The sequence below is a fragment of the Triturus cristatus genome, chromosome 3_2, assembly GCF_964204655.1.
Source record: "Triturus cristatus chromosome 3_2, aTriCri1.1, whole genome shotgun sequence".
NCBI lineage: Eukaryota > Metazoa > Chordata > Amphibia > Caudata > Salamandridae > Triturus > Triturus cristatus.
The window spans coordinates 962,287,782-962,309,362 of NC_140584.1; the positions used below are offsets into that span (position 1 = coordinate 962,287,782).

The following is a 21,581-nucleotide window of genomic DNA, read 5'->3' on the forward strand; positions in this document are numbered from 1 at the left end:
GCTATGAAAAGTATCTTAATGAAGTCTTACCAGTTCCCTTTTCCAGTCCGAGTGATGTAGCATTCTAAAACATAAAACAAAGAAGCATTGTTTCTTAATCTACTTTTTTTAAGTATCTTTTAATCTTTTTATTAAACAGTTCAGTGCACATCAAATGGTACAATCAGTGGCAAAAAATGTGGCTTTTCAAGACAGGAGGCATAACATTACCGGTTCACTTCTTAATAAATATAATACAGATCACAGAGGTACAGTTGTAATTACATGCAGGTGTTATCAATTACCTCTTGGACCGCAATCCCCCTCCCCCCCAGCCTCCCCTAATTAGACCTTTGTTTCCCTGTACTAGCTCCATTTGTCCCACACTTTATCAAATTTCGTAGGATAGCCTCGACTGTGATAAATCACCTGTTCTGCCTGTGGGCACCAGTCTAAATCATTTCCCCAATCCTGGACACTTGAGGGTGGGAGGGGGGGTTTACTCACACCCCATGCCTTAAAAGTGTTTCTTTTTGCCCCCCCCCCCCCCTTGCTGCCAACAGTAACCAACTTTTTGAGTACCTGGGCCAAATATCCTCTAACACTATGCATAGCAGCTGCCATTTGACCTCCAGCGGGAGCCCAAGACGTGCAACTTGGCCATGACATGTACCACCCCATCCCAGTGTCTTTGAATTACAGGGCATTCCCAGAAGATATGGAAAAAGGAGCCAACCATGCCTCATCCCCTAGCGCAAAGGGCCATATTGTACCATCCCAGACGATGTAATAGAGACCTACAATAATAGATCTGTGTAATATTTGTAACTGTATCATACGAAAGTGAGCCCTTATGGCTATTTCTCTGGGGCTCTGAAGTGCTTCCACCTAGTGATCGTCCTCAATAATCCCAATGACTCCTTCCCCCGCCTCTTGCTGGGAGCGTAGCAGGTCAGGGGAGTTGTTCATTATTCTGTTAAATATCAAGAAGATCACGCCTTTGCTGGCATTGGGTCTAGTAGTAATATTCACTCCAACAGAGTGGAGTCTGCCAACTGCTCCCCCTCTGGCACATGACACTGTATCACATTCCCAACTGCAGATATTTAAACTGTACAGTTTTCACCATTTCGTACTCCTCCTGTAGGTCTTCAAAGGCCAGTAGTGTACCGCTCTCCAAATGTCCCAGAGGCACTCCATACCAATCAGTCCCCATTTAAGGAAGTCTTTCAAGCTCCCAACTTCCTGCAAGAGTTCACTGTCCCATAACGGAGTCCTACTTGTCAAACTGCCATCCCAGCTCCAGGTGTTTATTGGCCTCTCTCCACACCCTAACAACTGTTTGTGTATGTGGTGGCAGCAACCCCCCTCCCCCTCCCCCCCCTTCCCCATAGCTCCTCGATAAGCTGGGTCCTCTCTATCCCCGAATACCTAATCAATCACTGCAGTCAGTTGTGCCGCACAATCGTAGATATGAATGTTGGGGATCGCCAGCCCGGACTCCCACTGAGCCCCCTGGTTGTAACTTGTCGAGGGAGATCCGTGAGCTGCCCCCATTCCAAAATAGTCTACACAATTCGCTATTCAGCTTGCAAAAAAAAATCGGGTGGCACCCTGTCCGGGTTATTTTGAAGCACATGCAGCATGCAGGGGAAGGTCATCATCTTAAAAAGCATGGACCTTCCCATTAGGGATAGCGGAAGTGCCCTCCAGTTTGCCTCATTTTTCCTAAGACGCTCCAATTGAAGAATCGGATTCCTTCTTAGAAAGTCCTCAGCATCTCTGGTCACAAAAATGCCTAAAACCTGCTGTTCTCCAGCAAGAAGAAAGATGAGAGACTTGTCCTAGTTGATCTGGTAATGGAGTAACTCTCAAAGTTGAAAAATATGAGGAATTCTACCTATTGAGAGGTGCTGCCACGTAGCATACAACAGCATGTCTTTAGCATAGCAGGAGATCCTTCCTCCCATGCTGTCTGCCGAGTGCCCCACAGTAGCGGGTCTTGTCGGATCCAGGCTGCCAGTGGTTCCAGAGCCAATGGCGAAGACCATCTGAGTCAAGGGGCTGCCCTGCCTTATACCCTTATGAAGAGTAAAAGGGCGAGAAAGTGCACCGTTGACCTGCACCCTCGCCATGGGATCATGGTATAGAAGTCTAATCCAGGAGCAAAACTTGGGACCAAATCCAAGAATGGACAAGGCAGCCATTCTATACTGTCAACAGCCATTATTGCATCTAATGATAGCAGAACAGCATCCTCCACCTGAGTCGCTGTCCTATGCAATACCTCATAAAGGCACCTCCAATTCACTGTGGTAGCCCTGTGAGGCATAAATAGGGATTGGTCTGGATGGACCACTGTATTACCTTCATAAGTATATTGGCAAGGGCTTTCGCCAGTACCTTGGCCTCTAAAGTCAAAAGAAATATAGGCCCATACGAATTATAGGCTGTGGGCAGTTTATTTTTCTTGGGAAGGGCCACGATATTTGCCAGTCTGGGATCTGCTGAGTGGATATCGTTTTGCTGAGCAGATTGGAAGATGCTAAGCATATGAGGTGCAACTTTATCGACTATATATTTGTAGAGCTCCTCAGGTAGGCCGTTAGGCCCCGCAGCCATACCGGACTGTTAGCCTTCTATCTTATCAACAATCAAGTCCTGTTCCATGCATCCCTGTCCTCTAGGTAGAGGACTTGAAGAGAGATCTTTCAGGAGGTCAGGGCAATTCTGACTGGATCGGGTAGTCGTGGAAGAGTATGCTTGTTCATAGTATTTCGCGAACTCTTCCGCTAAGGGGGTCAAAGTAGTATGGGTCTAATTTTTACCACCCAGTTTTTACTCCTGTCTCTTTTCCAATAAAGCGATAAGCATATTGGCCTTATTGCCTACATCGTAGAGCTACCTCTGAGTAGCCAATGCTTGTGCTCGAGCTTTATTTTCCGCCAAGTCTCTCAACTTCTGTTGCTGCAGCCATAGACAATGACTCGGGTGGGTGTCAGGCACCTCCCCTCACCCCCGCTATTTCCAATTCCAAATAACTAATCTTTCTCTAGCGACTCCTGCTTGATAGCCTGTTCCTTCCTCTTTACCCCTATGAGGGCTTGAGCATTGCCACACAGCAATGTTTTGAAAGTTTCCCATTAGGTACAAGCAGAGTTGACCGACCCCACATTCTCTTGGAAATAGTGATCTCTCTGTTCTCGTATTATATCTTGGAATTTTCTGTCTTTTAACTGCCAGGTGGCTATCCTTGGGGGCAACACAGAATCGCTATTAGGGACGGAAAATGACTCCACCGGGGACTGATCAGAGATGCCTCATGCCAGGTGGCCCGTACCATGAAAGTGGCTCATGCTTATGAGATGAGTAAATATATAATCCAGGTGGGAGAAACTACCATGTCTCGCCGACTGGTTGGTGTACTGGTTCGTGGTTGGATTGAGCTCATGCCGGAGCTCACCAACCCCATGGCCTCTGTGAAGGACAGGCTGGTCAGCCTGTCCTTCGCAGGGTTCATCATGTCATTTATTCACTCCCCCCTCTACCCCCCCTCGCCCCCCGAGTATCAGGGTACCCATCAGCATTTCGAACAGTGAGGCTCCCAGGCCTGAGTGAGTTTCTCCCTGCAGTCTAGGCGTTGCATAAACAGAACAAAGATTGAGTGTTTGGGCCTCCCAAGTATCCAAATCTACCCACAGGATTGCGCCATGTCTGGCACGCATGATTTAAGAAGGATACCTGAGCCTCTGGAGGTGAAACCGCAAGTGCCATCAGAGGGTAACCTCAATGGGCCAGTGCTTTATATTCATTACCTTTCAAGTGGGTTTCCTGTAACAGGACTAGCTCTGTGGCATATATGTGGATAAATTGCAATGTGAGGTTTCGTTCCATTTTGCTACTGAGGCCATTGACATTCCATGTCATGGCCTTCAAAATCGAAATAATGTTTTATTGGGAGGCAAGATCTCCCTGCCCATCACGTAACCGTGCCTATGATCTGCACTCCACCCTGTGTGATCTGAGCCCCGCCCCTTGTTTTGCCATATAACTGAGCAAATCCACGTTACACTGTGCTGAACTTTACAAACAGAACAGAACTGTGGGTCCCCTTGAAACTTCCCCCTCCCTGCTACCCTGCACTGTAGGCTTTAAAATGCACACCGCCCCAATTTGCATAGTGCCTGTCACCCTAAACATAACTAACATGCCAAGGGTTAGCTGGTGTCACCAAGATGCCCAGAGATTCTCATAAGCCATTCGTAAGCCCCTTGTAACTTCAATAACTTGTCCCCTGCACCAGTTACTCATAGAACATGTTGTGGTGTCGGCCTCCCAAATTCCAAAGAGGGCAACCGTGTGACAACCTTAACTTTTCTCCACACAGACAACCCCCCAAAAACATGATACACTTTCGCCACCCCTTGCTCCCAAGGGCCATCCAAGGGTACAGTACAATGGTCCAAACTGTCCTCAATTATATCCTCTCCAACTTAGTCTAACCCAGTGGGAGCAGCAGTGCTAAGCAAGGGGTACTTATCCTTCAGCCAGCTGTTTCAATTAGGGAACCTCCACCTCTGCACCCTCTGTGGATTGTCCATCTTTCTGTTGTGCCAAGTCGCCTCCCTTTCGGCCCAGGAGGCGCCCCCTCAAGTTTGTCCCGCCGTCCCGGGGTGCGCCAACCCTCCAGCCATTCCCAGGCATCCACTGGTGTGGCGAAATGCCAGGATTTACCCTCCACCACCACCCACAGTTTGGCAAGAACAAGTTGAGTTCTTTAGCACGGATTGCTCTCTTTACTTCGTCAAAGCTGTGGCATTGGTGCTGCGCCTGCAGCGTAAAGTCCGGGAAGGACCGCACTGCAGCATTCTCATACCTCAAATCCCCCTGGGAGCGGGCAGCCTGGAGTATGGCATCCTTGTTACGGTGATTGAAAATTCTAGCAATAATCGTTCGGGGCGGTTCGGCAGCAGCACTGGTGCCATGTGCGCCCCTTAACAGAGGAAAAAATGGAGAGGCGCTTGGGGTGGAGAGTGTGACGATCAGATCTTTGATGAATGTGTCGACTCTGGGCCCCCCACCCCCTTGGAGACCCCAACCACACTGATGTCACGTTGGGTCCTGCCCTCCTGGTCCTCGAGTCAGTCTAGCCGCCATAATCTTTTTTTGCTACGCGATATGTCGAACCTGGTCTTCCAATGTTTTGGAAGTAGTTTGTAATGTATGAATATTTGCTTCAGCTGTCGTGATTTTCTGACATTTTCTTAAAGTCCACCCGTAGAAGACTAACGTCTTCTGTCACTGTGTTGATTTTGAGTTCTAGAGTACCTCTAAGCTCGTGGATTGCTGCCATAATGTCCCCAGGTGAGGGTTCAGCCGATTCCGGCGTCTCTGTACCTGAGCCAGCCCCCTCCATTGACTGCTTAATTGCAACATACTTGTCCATTTTATTAGATTACGTTTATGGTTGTCCCTTTGGTTTCACCATGTCCTGCTTATAAAACAGCAAGAGAGCAAAAGGGGTGGGGGAGGAATACCCCACTGGCACTACTGTTCATGCCCAAATGCACTCTATATGCAATGGAGTAGCTTGAATCTGGTGGTCATTGCGAATGTTTGACACTGCAAGTCTCATCCGGGGAACAGGAGTGCGCTCACCTGGCTACAACTTCAGGGGGCATCCACGTTGGCAGTCTCCACACATCACCCACCCCCTCACCTGGCCGCTGGATCATTGAGCACTCCCCCAGAACAAGCCGGTCTGGATTACTGGGGCATCGACAGTCGACTCCCAGATCACCCAAACCTTATTTCTCTGGGCGAGATTCGATCTCAAACGTCCCCAGTAGTGCCTGGGGCGGAGAGAATCGAGGCACACTCTCTAAGTGCCGATGTGGGCAGATAATTTAGCTTGCATCCCAGAGCGCTCTTAAAGTGCAGCCATCTTGATTGGTACTAAACCACGTCCCCCATTTCTAAATCTTTGTCCATAAAAATGATACCTGAAATGGCACTTTGTAAAGTTCTAGGGTTTCAAGTAGTAGCCTTTGGTGGCGATCTTTGCAGGCAACAAAGTCTGAAAAGTTAGTTAAGATTAGTTCCTACTACCAAAATATCCGTCCCTGAAAGCTCTAGATTTGTCCACATGTGCCAGAATCTGCAATATTGTCAAGATATCCATATGGGATAAATTGATTAGAGTAAATCTGGAAATGTAATTTAACCCCTTGTGGAAGAGCCACACTAGACTTTAGTAAATTATTAGCAATTCTTTATCAACTACTATTTTTAATCTAGACATCTTCTCATTGCTGGACAATTGCTTGAAGTAATCAAATGTTCGGGGTGCATGCCAGTCATCCAGTATCCACTATGAATATATGCACACTTTGCTATTCCTACTAAGGACTTTTAAGCATTTGTCATCTTCACCAGTCCACAGGTTTAGTTCTTCTGTTCTGGATTCATCTGTTTTGTTTAGCGACCTTGATTGACTATTGCTAGATATTCCGTGGCCTCCAACCCCGGATTTGCTGTAGCAATCATAAAATGCATCATGTCCAAGACTCTTAAGACGATCTGCTCTCACGCTTTTAAGCCTGTAAATTACAAATTCAGTCGGCTAGTGTGTGTCCTTGCAAACTGGGTTAGAGCACAGACACAAATTCATAGTTCTGCACACAGAGGTCTGCAACTGATAACATACTAACTTCAAGCAAAGGGCGCATGCATAGAGGTGTCCAAAGATTGACTCCCTGGCAAAAAGATGACCGCATTCAGATTACAACTAGTATGTAAGCATTGCAGCTGAGCACGCTAATCAATTGTTTCTCATCTCAGAAGCTAAGTGTGAAAAGGAGGTTTGAGAAGTCAGAGACAAGCACCTTTAGGTATTTCTGTGCATGAGCGGAAAAACATGACTGAAGCCAGTTACAGTTCTGCTAGTGGAAAAAATATACGTGTATTCATATCTCTCCAAACACCACCTCCCTTTATTGAAGAAAAGCACACCAACACCTGCTGAAAGCCGTTTCCAGCACTTTCATTTCCATGGAAATCTGCACACAGGTAAGGGAAAACCCAATTTGTTTCTCCTCTTCCAGAGGCTCGTCCATGGGTAAATGTCTCGGCCTTTCGACTGACCACGTGACACTGCGGTTCAATCATCTTCCAGAGTGCCTAATTACAAACAGGAGTGTTAATTTCCAAATGGAGAGCAGCTTAATTATGTTTTTTAAATTCTATATCGGAAAACGCTGCAATCTCACACTTTAATAAATGCTGTTTGTTGTGCATTTTTCATTTTTAAACCTGTGTAATCTTGCCTTTTCGTTTCCACGTTGCATCCTCCACTCTTTCAGCCAGCCAGTGGAAAAACTTCCGTCTCGCTCCCCTTGCCAGCACACTTTTCGATTTTCATTTAGAGTTACTTCTGTTTTTGATCCTTAGTGGGCTAGGCGTACCAGCGTATAGGGTAGACAGATTAGTCATGGGTAAGAAGCTTGCCACAGCACACCCAGACAGTGGCTCTGGCCTGGCATGCGGCCACGAAATATTGGGTTGGGAAGGGAAGCTTACAAGGATGACCCCACTCTGGGACAGTTCTAAGTTGAAAAAAGTAAGCGAACTACGGGGGCTCGTTAAATGGGAACTGTTGGGCCTTGAGAATTTGGGAGATATATGGAGGGGTCAGGGTTACATCACTTTCACGACCCCGCAAATTGAATTTGAGATGGTAAAAGGGGAATGGTTGCGGTACCTGCATCTAGGACATGCCCAACGGAACTATCTCACCGAAGGGGAGACCTTGGAAGACTGAATACTGACTGAGCCACTACACGAAAAAGCCATCTCCTTGCTATTTAAAAAACGAATTACTAACACCCCTGAAATATTAAGTCCATGGAGAGCAACCTGTGAGGGTGATATTGGTTCGCTGGAAGATGAGGAGTAGATGTATGCACTGCAGGGCCCAAGAGAAGTGGCGATAAGGGCAAGATTTTGGCTGATTCAGTTAAGTCTTTCACCGAGTATATTATCCCAGAATGGTGTTACACTGAATGTGGTGGACTGAGGACACCGTGTCAGAGAGGGTGTGGTCTGGAGGGAACTTTCTTTCATTTGCTATGGGACTGCCCATAGTTGCTAGAATTCTGGCACAGAGTGGGGGAAGTCGTGGCAGACGTTACGGGGCTAGAGGTACCGCTTCCACCAAAATGGTTTATACTTAGGATCACTAGGGAGGAAGACTGGCCCAGACACAGAAGACAATGACTGGCATTGGCACTGGGAGTGGCAGAATGTAATGTTGCAAGGAAGTGGGGGGGCAACCGGCATCCCAACAATAGGCGAGTGGAAATCTGATTTGGATTGGTGCTGGCAAGAAGAACAAACGATATACAAGAGTAGGGGGTGCCCGAGGAAATGAGAGAAGATATGGGGAGCCTGGCAGTCCTATAGAGGTTTATAGTGTAGGGATTGTTAAGACATGTATTGAGTTACTACCGTAAAGAACGATTTACCATTGATGGCGAAGAAAAGAAGATATGGTAATCCGATGTAACTATCTCCTGACTGTACTGTCTACCGAGCATGTATTAATTAAAAAAAAGAAATTGGGAGTAAGGATTAGCGCTCACACAAATCCAAACAAGCATGCACCAAGGTGGAAACCGCCCAATGGGGGACGGGCATGGAGATTATCGCACAAGGCTCTGCAGTCTTAGGTGCCTCCTAGCCTGAGGGCTCTAGTTGGCCCCGGGGAAAAACTTCAGATTCAAAAAGGGATGCAGACAAAGGAGACTATCCCCATTGGTTTTCTGGCTCCAAAAAAGCCAAGGCTGAAAGACCCTGGCTGACACACACTTTGGACAAAAAATAACCTTTACCTCGAAGCCTGCTTTAAAATGGCTGATGGCCCAAAAAGCTTTGTCTGCCTTGAAACCACCTTTGTCCCCAAAATCAGCCAGTGGGTCCAAAGGTCATCCAAAACTGATTCTAGCTAGACTGCGGGAAAAGATGGATGAAAGGCAACACCACATAAATATCCATCCACAGATGTGCAAGATATCTTCGCGGGACCCCAAGACCTCAAAGCCCATAACTTAAGAAAAGAAGGCTAGTGTCTGAAGAGGAGTCTGCATTGGGCATTCCTTCAGACAGTGCACCACATCCTAAGCGCTTCAAGGTTGCTGGCACTATCCCTCCTCAACTTGCATCTACTCCCCCACCACCACGAAAAGTGACTCCTACATCACCTTCCTCTCACTCTCAACCAGGGTCTCCACATTCCTTTTCTGACACCCGTAGTGCCAGTCCTTGCACCCCTCCTGAGGGCTATGAGGCTCTCTTCTATCCTCATCTAGGGGATAACCCTTGGGAGAATTATGATGTGGGCTCGCCAGGGGATGCAGACTTGGAGCCTTTCCTATTCGGGGCACCTCCCCTCCCCAATGGCACAGTCAATTACTATGGAGTTATTCAAAGGCCCCACTTTTGCATACCATTCTAGAGGAAGAAGACTATAGAAACCTTTTTTAGATCTGAATGGTCTAAACGGTTCGTGCCAATACTAAAGGGGATGCTCGCACCAGCACCGGGCATCTTAAAAGGCAAGTGAGCTCATCCCTAGAGTAGAAACAAATTACAAAGCTTCCCCCTCAGATCCCACATACATTACCAAACTTCAGGTAAACAGGCTTCTGCTCAAGTCACAGGGGATGTGCTCCCACCATATAAGAAGAGCAAGAGGAGAAATGCTGTATGAAAAAGAGCAGCAATAGGGCCACCACTTATTAGCAGACTGCCAACGCCTTACCTCCGGTCTTGGTAAGATGGTCTTCCTAAACAATACAGAAGGAGAAAAGATTGTTAGATTTGGGGGTCTCTAGTTGGCATAGGTAGGTACCTGTGACAAATAGGGACCCTTGCGTCTAGTCAGGGTAAGGGGGTACACTCCTAAAATAACCCCTGCTCACCCCCTTGGTAGCTTGGCACGAGCAGACAGGCTTATCTCAGAGGCAGTGTGTAAAGCATTTGTGAACACATAAAGTAATCAAGTGACAACACTACAGATGGACACCACACAAGTTGTATTATAAAAATAAGTATCTTTTACATAGATTTAACACAAGACCACAAATGACAAAAATCCACAATTCTGTACTTAAAATTGTAGAATTAGCTTAGTTCTCTCAAGATGGTAAATGCGACACTCCGAGTACAATGTACCTTAAGATGTGTAATGCAAGACAACGAAAGTGTTGCAAGGACAGTGATGCGTTGAAGATCTGGTGCAAAGAAACAAAGATGGCGTCTTTTTCTTGGTGCGACACGATGCGAGCTGCGACAGGCCCTGCGACACGCTTCCCGGTGATGCGGCAGCGTCTGATGCGATGTCGATCCTCTTCTCTGGCGACGCGAGTTGCTTCGGCAATGATGCGAGCCGCGACAGGCCCTGCGACACGCTTCCCGGTGATGTGGCAGCGTCTGATGCGACGTCGATCCTCTTCTCCGGTGATGCAAGTTGCTTCGACAGCGATGTGAGCCGCGACAGGCCCTGCGACACGCTTCCCGGGGATGCGGCGGCGTCTGATGCGACGTCGATCCTCTTCTCCGGTGATGCGAGGCGCTTCGGGGACCCTGCGATGACTCAACGGTTCTTCTGGGCCGCGACAGGCTCTGCAACACGCTTCCCGGTGATGCGGCGGCATCTGATGCAACGTCGATCCCCCTTCTCCGGCGATGCGAGACGCTTTCTCGTTGTGAAGCGACAGTGGCAGTGCGGCGACACGCTTCTTGCTTGTGAGTCGCGCTTCCAGCTCCTTGTGACACGCAGTCCCTCAGAAAGCCTCGCAAAACAGTAGGCACTTCCAAAGAACTCTTGGGGAGCTGGTGGGTGAAGTCTGTTGTCCCTGAAACTTCTCCTTTCTCCTTTCTTTGACAGTCAGGCAACCACTGCAGGCCAATCCCCCAAGCAGCACTTCAGCTTAGGGATAGTCTCTCCTCAGTTTCTTCTGGTTCCACTCCTCAGCAAAGATTTCTTCTTGTTTCCCAAGGTGATCTAAAGTTCTTGGATCCCAATATTTATACCCAATTTCTCTTTGTTCTCTGAAGGCAGAGAGGCCTTTGCCTAGTCCATGACTCCTTCTTTCCTTTCACAATGCAGGGCAGAGACATCAGATGCGCCACAGGAGGTGGAGCCAGCATTGTGGAGGGAAGGCACAGCGCTATTCAGGTCCCAAGTGCAACTCCTCCCACCCATCTACATGGAGATCTCTCTATTCAGCCCTGTGCTGACTTACCCGGTCTCCTGGAATTTCCCCAGCCCTTGTCACTCAAACTCCAGACAAGGAATACACAGCCTAGCAGAGGCAGGTTTGGATGGTTAGACAAGAAAATACCTACTTTCTAAAAGTGGTATTTTCAAACACAGAATGTTAAATCCAACTTCACTAAAAGATGTATTTTATCAGTCTGAGTTCAGGCATACTAAACTCGAATTTCTACCATGTTCCCTAGGTCAGTTAGGATTATAAGGTGTAATAATCAAACTGCACATTCTGGCCTATGGGGAACAGGTAGCCTTGCAATATTGAAAAACAAAAATGGCTGTAATTCAGGACATGCCACACACATCAGGGCTTGTCCTACCTTATACTTACAATGCACCCTGCCCTTGGGCCTACCGTAGGGGTGTCTGATATGAAGAAAAGGGAAAGTTTAGGGACTGGCAAGTAGGTGCACTTGCCCTGTCAGCATGGCAGTACCAGACTGCACACAGGCTCTGCAATGGCAAGCCTTAGACACACTTTTACAGGCTGCTTCTGTGGGTGGCACAACCAGTGCTGCAAGCCCACCAGCAGCATTTGGATAACCAGCCCCGGGCACTCCTGGTGCACTTTACTAGGGTCTGACAGGTAAACCAAACCAGCCAATCATGGAATCACTAATCCATACATCAGTTTATAATAGGGAGCACTTGCACTGTGGCACTGGACAGCAGTGGCACAGTGCCCAAAGCATCTAACACCAGCAAAAACACATGAGGCAACAGCAAAAAATTGAAGGGAGACCCACGCCAAGGTGCCAGGTCTAACACGTGTCCCCTCCAGCTGAAATGTGAGGAGAACTACCCTACCTCCTGGGAGTTCTCATCACTAAGGCGGAAAAATCTGGACAGACCATCAGCATTGGCGTGCTCTGTACCAGGGCGATGTTCCACCGTGAAATCCATCCCCTGTAGGGAAATGGACCACCTCAACAGCTTTGGATTCTCACCGCTCATCTGCATCAACCATCTGAGGGGCCTGTGGTCTGTTCCCGTGGGAGTAACCTCCTACTGATGAAGTCTACGGGTTGATCTAGGCCCTCCTCATTCATCTGTGCCAAAACAGCTCCCACCCCATGCTCTGAAGCGTCTGTTTGTATTATGAACTCTCTGGAGAAGTTGGGTGCCAAGAGCACAGGCGCCGTGCACATAGAAAGCTTTTGAGGGCCTGAAAACTGCTGACAGGTGTCAGTCCAAATCACTTTCTTGGGCTGCTTCCTGGAAGTCAGCGCGGTCAAGGGTGCAACAATGTTGCCATACCCCGTTACAAACCTCCTGTAGTAACCCGTGAGTCCTAAAAAGGCTCTCACCTCTGTCTAGGTTTTGGGGGGCTCCCAAGCCAGGATGGTTTCAATCTTGGGCTGCAGGGTTGCCACCTGGCCACTCCCAACCTGGTGTCCCAAGTACACCAAGGAACTCTGCCCGATCTGGCAGTTGCTCTCCTTGATCGTGAGGCCTGCCCTCCGCAGCGCCATCAACACTTCTCAGAGGTGGCGCAGATGTTCTTCCCAACTGGCGCTGAACACTGCGATGTCATCCAGGTAGGCGGCACTGAACTCGTCTAGTCCAGCCAACACCTGGTTGACCAACCTCTGAAAGGTGGCAGGGGCATTCTTCATCCCAAAGGGCATAACCCGGAACTGGTAGTGCCCATCTGGTGTGGAGAATGCTGACCTCTCTCTTGCCCCATCAGTCAAGGCAATCTGCTAGTACCCAGACGTTAAGTCAAACGTGCTGAGGTACCGTGCAGCCCCTAGCCGATCCATGAGCTCATCAGCTCTGGGGATGGGGTGCGCGTCAGTCCTGGTGACTGAATTGAGCCCTCGGTAGTCCACACAGAACAGGAGTTCTGGCGTGGCACCCGGTGCGGCAGCCTTTGGGACCAAGACCACTGGGCTGGCCCAAGGACTGTTAGAGGACTCAATCACCCTTAATGCAAGTGTCGTGGAGACCTCCTCCTTGATGCAAGCTCTCACCCTGTCAGTAACCCTGTAGGTGTTGTGCCTCACAGGTGTACTATCCCCAGTGTCCACATCATGGACGCACCAATCAGTGACACCGGGAATCAGGGAGAACTGATCAGAAAACAGTCCCAGCAACTGGCGGCAGTCATTCTGTTGCTCAGGGGTCAAGGTGGAAGAAAGGTTTACACCATCCACTGACCCATCTTGCTCTGTCGCCGACAGGACGTCCGGAAGAGGCTCGGTCTCCTCCTCCATTCCACCAATTGTCGCTAAGAGCATGCCCATTTGGGACCTCTCCAAGTGGGGCTTCAGGCGGTTGACATGCAGGACCCTCAAGGGGTTCCTGGGAGACTGCAAGTCCACCAAGTAGGTAACCAGACTTTTGCGCTTGACAACCTCAAAGGGTCCGGTCCACTTTTCCTGGAGCGCGCAGGGCTCCACTGGGGCCATGACCCACTCTTTCTGACCAGGCTGTAGCTCTACCAGAGTGGCATTCCGGTCGTACCACCGCTTCATCTCGTCCTGGCTGGCTTCCAGATTTTCCTCAGCGAGTTGCCTGAAACGCCTAGCCTGGTTCCTAAAGGCCAGCATGTAGCTATATACATCCTGGGAGATTGCTTCCAGCCTTCTTTGACCAAACTCAGCAGTCCTCTCGCTGGGTGACCATAGAGAAACTCAAAGGGACTGTACCCTAGAGATTTCTGTGGCACCTCAGGGTATGCAAAGAGCAGGCATGGTAAGAGGATGTCCCACTTACGCCTTGTAGGTTCCTCAAGACCCATAATCATGCCTTTCAGGGTTTGGTTGAACCTTTCAACCAACCCATTTCCTTGGGGGTGGTAAGGAGTGGTAAACTTGTAGGTTACCCCACACTCCTGCCACAGGGACTTCATATACTTAGAAATGAAGTTGGTACCTCGGTCAGACACCACCTCTCTAGGGAATCCTACTCGTGAGAAAATTCCCATCAGTGCCTGTCCTGCCACGGGGGCCGTCACTGTCCTCAGAGGTATGGCTTCTGGGTACCAGGTGGCATGGTCCACCAAGACCAGGATGAACCTGCTGCCCAGGGCTGTCTTGGGGTCCAGTGGCCCCACAATGTCAATACCCACCTGTTCAAAGGGGGTGCTGACCACGGGGAATGGCTGGAACTGAGCCTTTTGCTTCCTCCCACTCTTTCCACTTGCCTGGCAAGTCTGACATGTCCTTCAGTGAGTGTCTGAACTCCTGCGCATTTGGGGCCAATAAAAGTGGGTGACAAGCCTCTCAAAGGTCTTGTCCTGCCCCAAATGTCCTGCCAATGGCACATCATGAGCCAGCCCCAGTAGGAAGGCTCTGAAGCGCTGGGGTACCACCAGCACACGGGCTGACCCAGGCTCAGCAACCTTAGGCTCACTATACAGGAAACCATTCTCCCAGTAGACCCAATGTGACCCAGACTGATTACCTGCTGCCTGGTCTGCAGCCTGCTGCCGCAGACCCACGAGAGAAGGGCACTTGTTCTGCTCCTCACAGAACTCCTCCCTGGTGAGTCCTCCTTCCTGCTGCCAATGGGTCAGCTCAGGCAAGTCCCCCAGTTCGGCTACCTGTTCCCCTGTAGGCTCCAGGGCATCCCCCTCAGGGTCTGCTTCCTCCTGGATCGTGGGAACTTCGGGGGCTGGTTTCCCGCGCCCCCTGCCTCCTCTCTCTCTAAGGCAGGCACCTGGGCCCCTCTTTCAGGCTCCAGGTCCTCTTGAGAACCCCTGCTGGCTGCCATGGACCGTGTGGTGACACACGCACAGTCAGGCAGACCCAACATTTCCAAGTGAGCACTATGCTCCACCTTCACCCAAGGTGAGCTCTCCGAGTCGTTCCCTAACAGTCAACAGGCATGGCGGGCCTCACAGCTACCTGAAGAGTACCAGAGCCCCTCCCCCCCCCCCCCCCCCACTCAATGGGAACCTGAGCCACCCTGCTCTCTGTGTTGTCAGCGGCAACAACTGGATAGAATGCATTGGGGACAACCTGCTCTTGAGATACCAGATGACACTTGACAGCTGTTACACTGGCTCCCGTATCTCTAAGAGCCTCCACTCTATGCCCATTGATGGTCACCCACTGCCTGTATTTCTTAGTGTTGTCAGGCAGTTGGGTCCTGGGGACCACCTCACAGTCTCCTAAAGAGACAAGGGACATCTCTACGGGACCCCACCCACCTTGGGCACCCATCTCCCCACCCAGGGCTACACTAGCCATCTGCTGGGGGGGCTGCTCCAGGGGGTGCTGTCTTTCCAAACTGGTGGCACCTGGGATCACTCTCTTTATGACCCAGGTCTCCACACTTGTAGCACTTCAGGGGTACCCCTTGAACAGGTGGACCTGTCAGGCCCCTGATGGTTTCTGGGGGGGGGGGGGGGGGGAGGCTGGGAACCTTTCCCTTGGGGCCTTCTTTGGAACTCCCTCTGTTTACCCTTGTTCCCCCCCCCCCCTCTTCTGCTGGGGACCCTGCCCACTCTTGGCTGAATCTCCCACATGACCCTTGTGGACCCTAGTACTGACCCAGCAGTCTGCCTCCTAAGCAAACTTCCTAGGTTTAGTCAGCCTGCTATCAATCAGGTGCTGGCGTAGCTCTGGAAAACAATTACTTGACAAGTGCTCCCATGCAATCAAATCAAGGAGCCCCTGAAAATCATCCACTTTGATACCCTTCACTCAACCATCCTGTGCTCTGCAGAAAAAAGTGACATATTCCACCAAGGTACTGTTCTCTATCTTCTTGCAACCTCTGAACCTCTGTCTATACAATTCAGGGGTCAAACCATACCTGGACATTAATGCATCTTTCATGTGGCTATAAGAATTATGGACATCAGAAGGCAAGTCTAACAGTGTATCCTGCCCCTCACTAAGGAACCGCCCCCACAACCCCGCCCCCCAATCCTTCTCAGGGACTCGGTGGGAAGACATGGCTACCTCATAGGCCTTGAACCACTGCCCAATGTCATCATTCTTATAAAACTCTCTAACCACATCCTTAGGAATATACACCCTGGATTCAACAGGCAATGATGGTGTGCTGCCTCCAGAGGGAGTAATCTCTAAGCTCTTGGCCTTCAGTTCCAACTCCCTCAAAACCTTCTCATGTTCAAACTGCATTTTCTTCTCTTCTAGGGCCAATTTCCTAGTTTGCAATTCAAATTCCAACTGCCCGTTTAATTTGAGCTTGGTCAGCTCCATTTCATGTATCCTACACTTTTTCCTGTCCTCCAACTCCTCCGGAGACAGGCCTTTGGCAGAAACACTGCTACCGATTGGGGAAGTTTCTCTCCTCCCCACTGGCCCACCCAGCTGCTACTCTGCATTCTCAACCTCTACTTCATCATCATCAGTGGTATTACTAGCTGCGACCCAGGCTCTCAGCGCCTTCTGGTACTCATCCCTCTTGGAGAGACCGATCATTGCAACTTTGAATTTCCTGCAAAAGTGCTTCAGCTGTCTGACAGTGTAGCATTCCAGTTTCTCCTCTTCCCAATCAAGATCAACAGATGCTATGGATTCTGCTTTCTCCATGGTGGTTAAACTTGGCAGTTCTTTGCAAAAATAGAAAGTTCCAGAAAAAACAATCTACCAAAAGTATGTGGTCGCGTTTTGGTCTGCACTCACTAGTAGTGTTCACCAATCACTGTATATGAGTCACAATTGCAAGTCCAGAATCCTCACCGCTAACCACCAATGTTAGATTTTGGGGTCTCTAGTTGGCATAGGTAGGTACCTGTGACAAATAGGGACCCTTGTGTCTAGTCAGGGTAAGGGGGTACACTCCTAAAATAACCCCTGCTCACCCCCCTTGGTAGCTTGGCACGAGAAGACAGGCTTATCTCAGAGGCAGTGTGTGAAGCATTTGAGAACACGTACAGTAATCAAGTGACAATGCTACAGATGGACACCACACATGTTGTAAGACTACAAACGATAAAAATCCACAATACTGTACTTAAAATGGTAGAATTAGCTTAGTTCTCTTAAGATGGTAAATGCGACACTCAGAGTTCAATCTACCTTAAGATACGTAACGCAATACAACGAAAGTGTTGCAAGGACGGTGATGCGTTGAAGATCTGGTGCAAAGAAACAAAGATGGCGTCTTTTTCGTGGTGGGACACAATGCGAGCTGCGACAGGCCCTGCGACACGCTTCCCGGTGATGCGGCGTCGATCCTCTTCTCCGGCAATGCGAGTTGCTTCGTCAATGATGCGGGCCGCGACAGGCCTTGCGACACACTTCCCGCGGATGCGGCGGCATCTGATGCGACGTCAATCCTCTTCTCCGGCGAGGCGCTTCTGGGACCCTGCAATGACTCCACGGTTCTTCTGGGCCGCGACAGGCCATGCGACACGCTTCCTGGTGATGCAGTGGTGTCTGATGCGATGTCGATCCTCTTCTCTGGCGATGCGAGGCGCTTTCTTGTTGTGAAGCGGCAGTGCGGCACCACACTTCTTGCTCGTGAGTCACGCTTCCAGCTCCTTGTGACACGCAGTCCCTCAGAAAGCCTTGCAAAACAGTAGGCACTTCCAAAGAACTCATGGGGAGCTGGTGGGTGAAGTCTCTGAGACTTCAGCAGGAGGCAAGCTCTTTTCCAAGCCCTTGGAGATCCTTCACAAGTTGAATAAAGTGCACATAAAGTCCCAAAGTGATCTAAAGTTCTTGGGTCCCAATATTTATACCCAGTTTCTCTTTGTTCTCTGAAGGCAGAGAGGCCTTTGCCTAGTCTAAACCAGTTCTGGTCAGTCCGGGAGCACTCTGTTTACATGTCTCCTTTTCTTTCACAGTGCAGGGCAGAGCCATCAGACGCACCACAGGAGGTGGAGCCAGCATTGTGGAGGGAAGGCACAGCCCTATTCAGGTCCCAGGTGCAACTCCTCCCACCCATCTACATGGAGATCTCTCTATTCAGCCCTGTGCTGACTCACCCTTTCTCCTGGAATTTCCCCAGCCCCTGTCACTCAAACTCCAGACAAGCAATACACAGCCTAGCAGAGGCAGGTTTGGATGGTTAGACAAGAAAATATCTACTTTTGAAGTACTGGGTATTTTAAGCCCAGCGGTGCAGGGGAACACACCCTATGACTTCGGGTTCTTCCTGTTTCAGACCTACAGAAACACAGAGTCTTCTGGGTGAAGTCAAAGATCAGTTTATTGGCTGCAGACCAATTACAGGTATCCTAGAAGTACAACAGCGTGTATGTTCTCAGGAGACACAGAAACGGGCTTCTTCTTAAATACAGAATATCCTGCTTCAGGCATACATTCCTTAGTTTACGATATGGCCATTACATGTATACATTACAAACGAAAAGGCAGAGTCATGATGACCATCCCACATTCCAGTTAAGCCAGCCTGCAATTATTTACCCAGCAAGGCTCAGATCCCACATCAGATATCGATAGGCCCCAATAAACATGAGCATCTCCTGTTTGGAAAACAAGCCATAAAGCAGGAACAGTCAGGTGAGAAAGAGATTAGCAGGAGGCTTGTGTAGGATGAAAAGACTTTATGGTGTGTCAAGCCCTGATGCTAATCACAGGTGGCCAGAGGACGGGGAACTCGTGAGACCGGACTGACCTGGGGCAGCGGAGCCAAGCTGCCCAGGTCACAGAAAAGTCAAAGAAAGGCACATGTGCTCTAAAAGGCTCGTATTTGCTCCATGCTATGTAGCCTATGTGAGGGCAACCATAAGATGGCCACCGCTCTAAAATGGAACCCACGTAGTGATGTATAATAGCGTATACACAGTGCATTCATAGCTAAAACGTTACACAAAGCACTTGTACATACCGCATTAACCATTCGCGGTTCACTAATACCGGGATAGACAGGGGTAGGGCCCTGCCTCCTACGCGGTCCCAAATTCTAAAGTACGACAGACCCTCCTTTTGCCCTTACATAGGCAATAACTATACTCATTTCAATCCGAGTCTAGGTCAATATTCACGAAGTCATGGAGATGTTGCTGTAGCATCATCCTATTACTTAGCTCGTCCCTCGATACAGGTTTCCTTACACATAATGTAGCACAGAGGCCACATATCGCAGGAGCACACTGTATGCACAGACAGAACAGGAAAAGGATGGCTAAGATCATTCCAATGACCATCAGAACTTTCCAACCCCAGGCAGATATCAGTTCCCAGAACCACCCCACCAGTGACCAATCTCCTTTATCCACGTGTATGGACGCAGATATTTTATGTAGTTTGGAGATGGCTTGATAAACTGTTGGAGCGTTGTCTGGTATGAAAATGCAACAACTAGATTGGATAACCTTACATACCCCACCGCGGTCTGCAAGTATGACGTCTAGAACCATGCGGTTCTGCAAAGTCATGAGGCGATCCGCCTGGAGCTCAGCTGTCAAATTACCAAGGGCACCAGCCGTAAAATTAACAGTGGATTCAACCACACGAGTCAGCTGTCTCAGGTTCCTACTATTGACCATAGGTCCCCAAAACGGCAGGAAACCCAAAAAGAAATCTCCCGCTTCCTGACCGGCAGTATCCTCCTTACTAATCACGCCTCTCACAACTCTGGTCTTGTGATAGTCAGAGGCAGCAGTAAATGTTGGCGGTAGCAGATTTGCAATATAACGTGCCCGAGAAATTCCGGGGGCAACCATGTATATGCTCGGTCATTGCAGATAAAATATGTACCCTTGGCAGCCAAAAACGCAGGGGAAAACTGTGACGGGAAAGTGTACGTTTCAGTACAGTCACTTCTTCCCAGTTGAGCTCTAGGATTCTGAACATTACCTTGCAAACAGAACCGACCTATGTGGGGTACGACCCAGATTGGGGATGAGATTTTTTTGCTGTCTTTCACCCAGACTAATACTATACCCGGTCGCGTTCCACCCTACATAAGCTCTCAACTCTTCTTTGGGAATAGATGAGTATGCATCGATATCTCTGCTCATATCGGCAACTCCTTTCATTAAAGCTTTATTATTGGTGCTAGGTCTGATGGAACGCGGTTGTCGCGGGGAGTACGCATCTAGTGCATAGAGAAACATGGTCTGGAATGCCCATGACGATCCATTGTAACTATACGGCAGCACTAGATAAGGAATACCTTTATTAATGGTATGTGGCATTAAACCACACACCCAACAATTGGTTGTATTCATGACTAGTTGGTGCTGGTGCAGGAGCTGTATAAACGAGTTATTCACAAACTCTGATCGTCTAGCTTGTTCATGTTCAGGCAGAGGGTGAAAAGAGTGTGAGGAGATAGTAGGAGGAGGTATAGGCTGTACAGTGGGTGCAATGAGGTCTTGAGAGGAGAAGAATACAAATCCTACAGTAAACACTACCATACTATATAATACAAACAGGCATAAAAATACAAAACGTTTGCTCTTCATTATTTTACACATTCTGGCTTTAAAGTTCATTTCCTCAGCGGGTCTCTCCATCTTAAAAAACTCCATCCTCTAATCGTGCCGCTCGCGGCGGGTGAGTATCTTCTGCTAAGGAGTACGCCTGTCAGTCCAGGGAACGCCCTAGACCAACCAGAACCGTCGACCTAACGTCTTCGGCCTGTACCCCAAAGTCTTGGCACCGCGACCCTGCGGCTGAACCCAGATGGTGGTTCGAAAAACAAAAATCAAGAAAGTCCTTCAGATGGGAGAGCTCTGGTTATCAAAAAATAAAAAGGGTAAGGAAAAAGAATATTTATTTGTCCATAGGCCTTGGTCTTAGATTATAATGAAAACGGCCAGGTACTGTCTGATCTTGAAACAAGAGTTCAGGCTCTGTGGTGTCCAATCGAATTGACGGTGGCACAGCTTCTTGCAAAATATCGTCACTTTCCTGTGCTGAAGTTGTGCCTTTTATGCGTGCATCACTGAATGGTACAAAACGAGGTACAGTGTCTGTTTCAGAGTCTGCGATACCCTCCTGGACCCACTGGTCATACGGCAGAGGCAAAGGTATCCTCTTCACGTGGGCGCCGTGGATCCAGTTCTTTTTCCCCTTTACTCGAACAGCTGATCTTGTGGATAGGAGCACGAGATGAGGGCTGATCCAACGAGGCTCATCGTTGCTCTTGCGCTGAAAATTTTTCACCAAGACCCACGTGCCTGGGTCGATAGGGTGTCCTGGAGCCTCAGAGGCCTGGGGAAGAGTATCGTGCACCTGTTGGTGTAAAACACATAATTTAGCCGTCAATTCATACAAGTAATCAAGCAGTACTGGATGTTCAATTTCACTGAATTTCGTCGGTCTTGGCACACCCCATACATTGGCCGGGCGGCCAAAAACGACCTCGTAGGGAC

General features: G+C 49.1%; 1 long non-coding RNA gene across 1 annotated transcript in view; it reads right to left on the reverse strand.

Annotated features, from left to right (window-relative positions):
- LOC146858899 (uncharacterized) overlaps positions 1 to 21,581 on the reverse strand; it is a 117,645-nt gene that overhangs the window by 19,262 nt on the left and 76,802 nt on the right. The window contains exon 2 of the long non-coding RNA XR_014980040.1: positions 31 to 64. This is a non-coding gene — a long non-coding RNA (uncharacterized LOC146858899). The remainder of the gene's footprint in view (positions 1 to 30; positions 65 to 21,581) is intronic.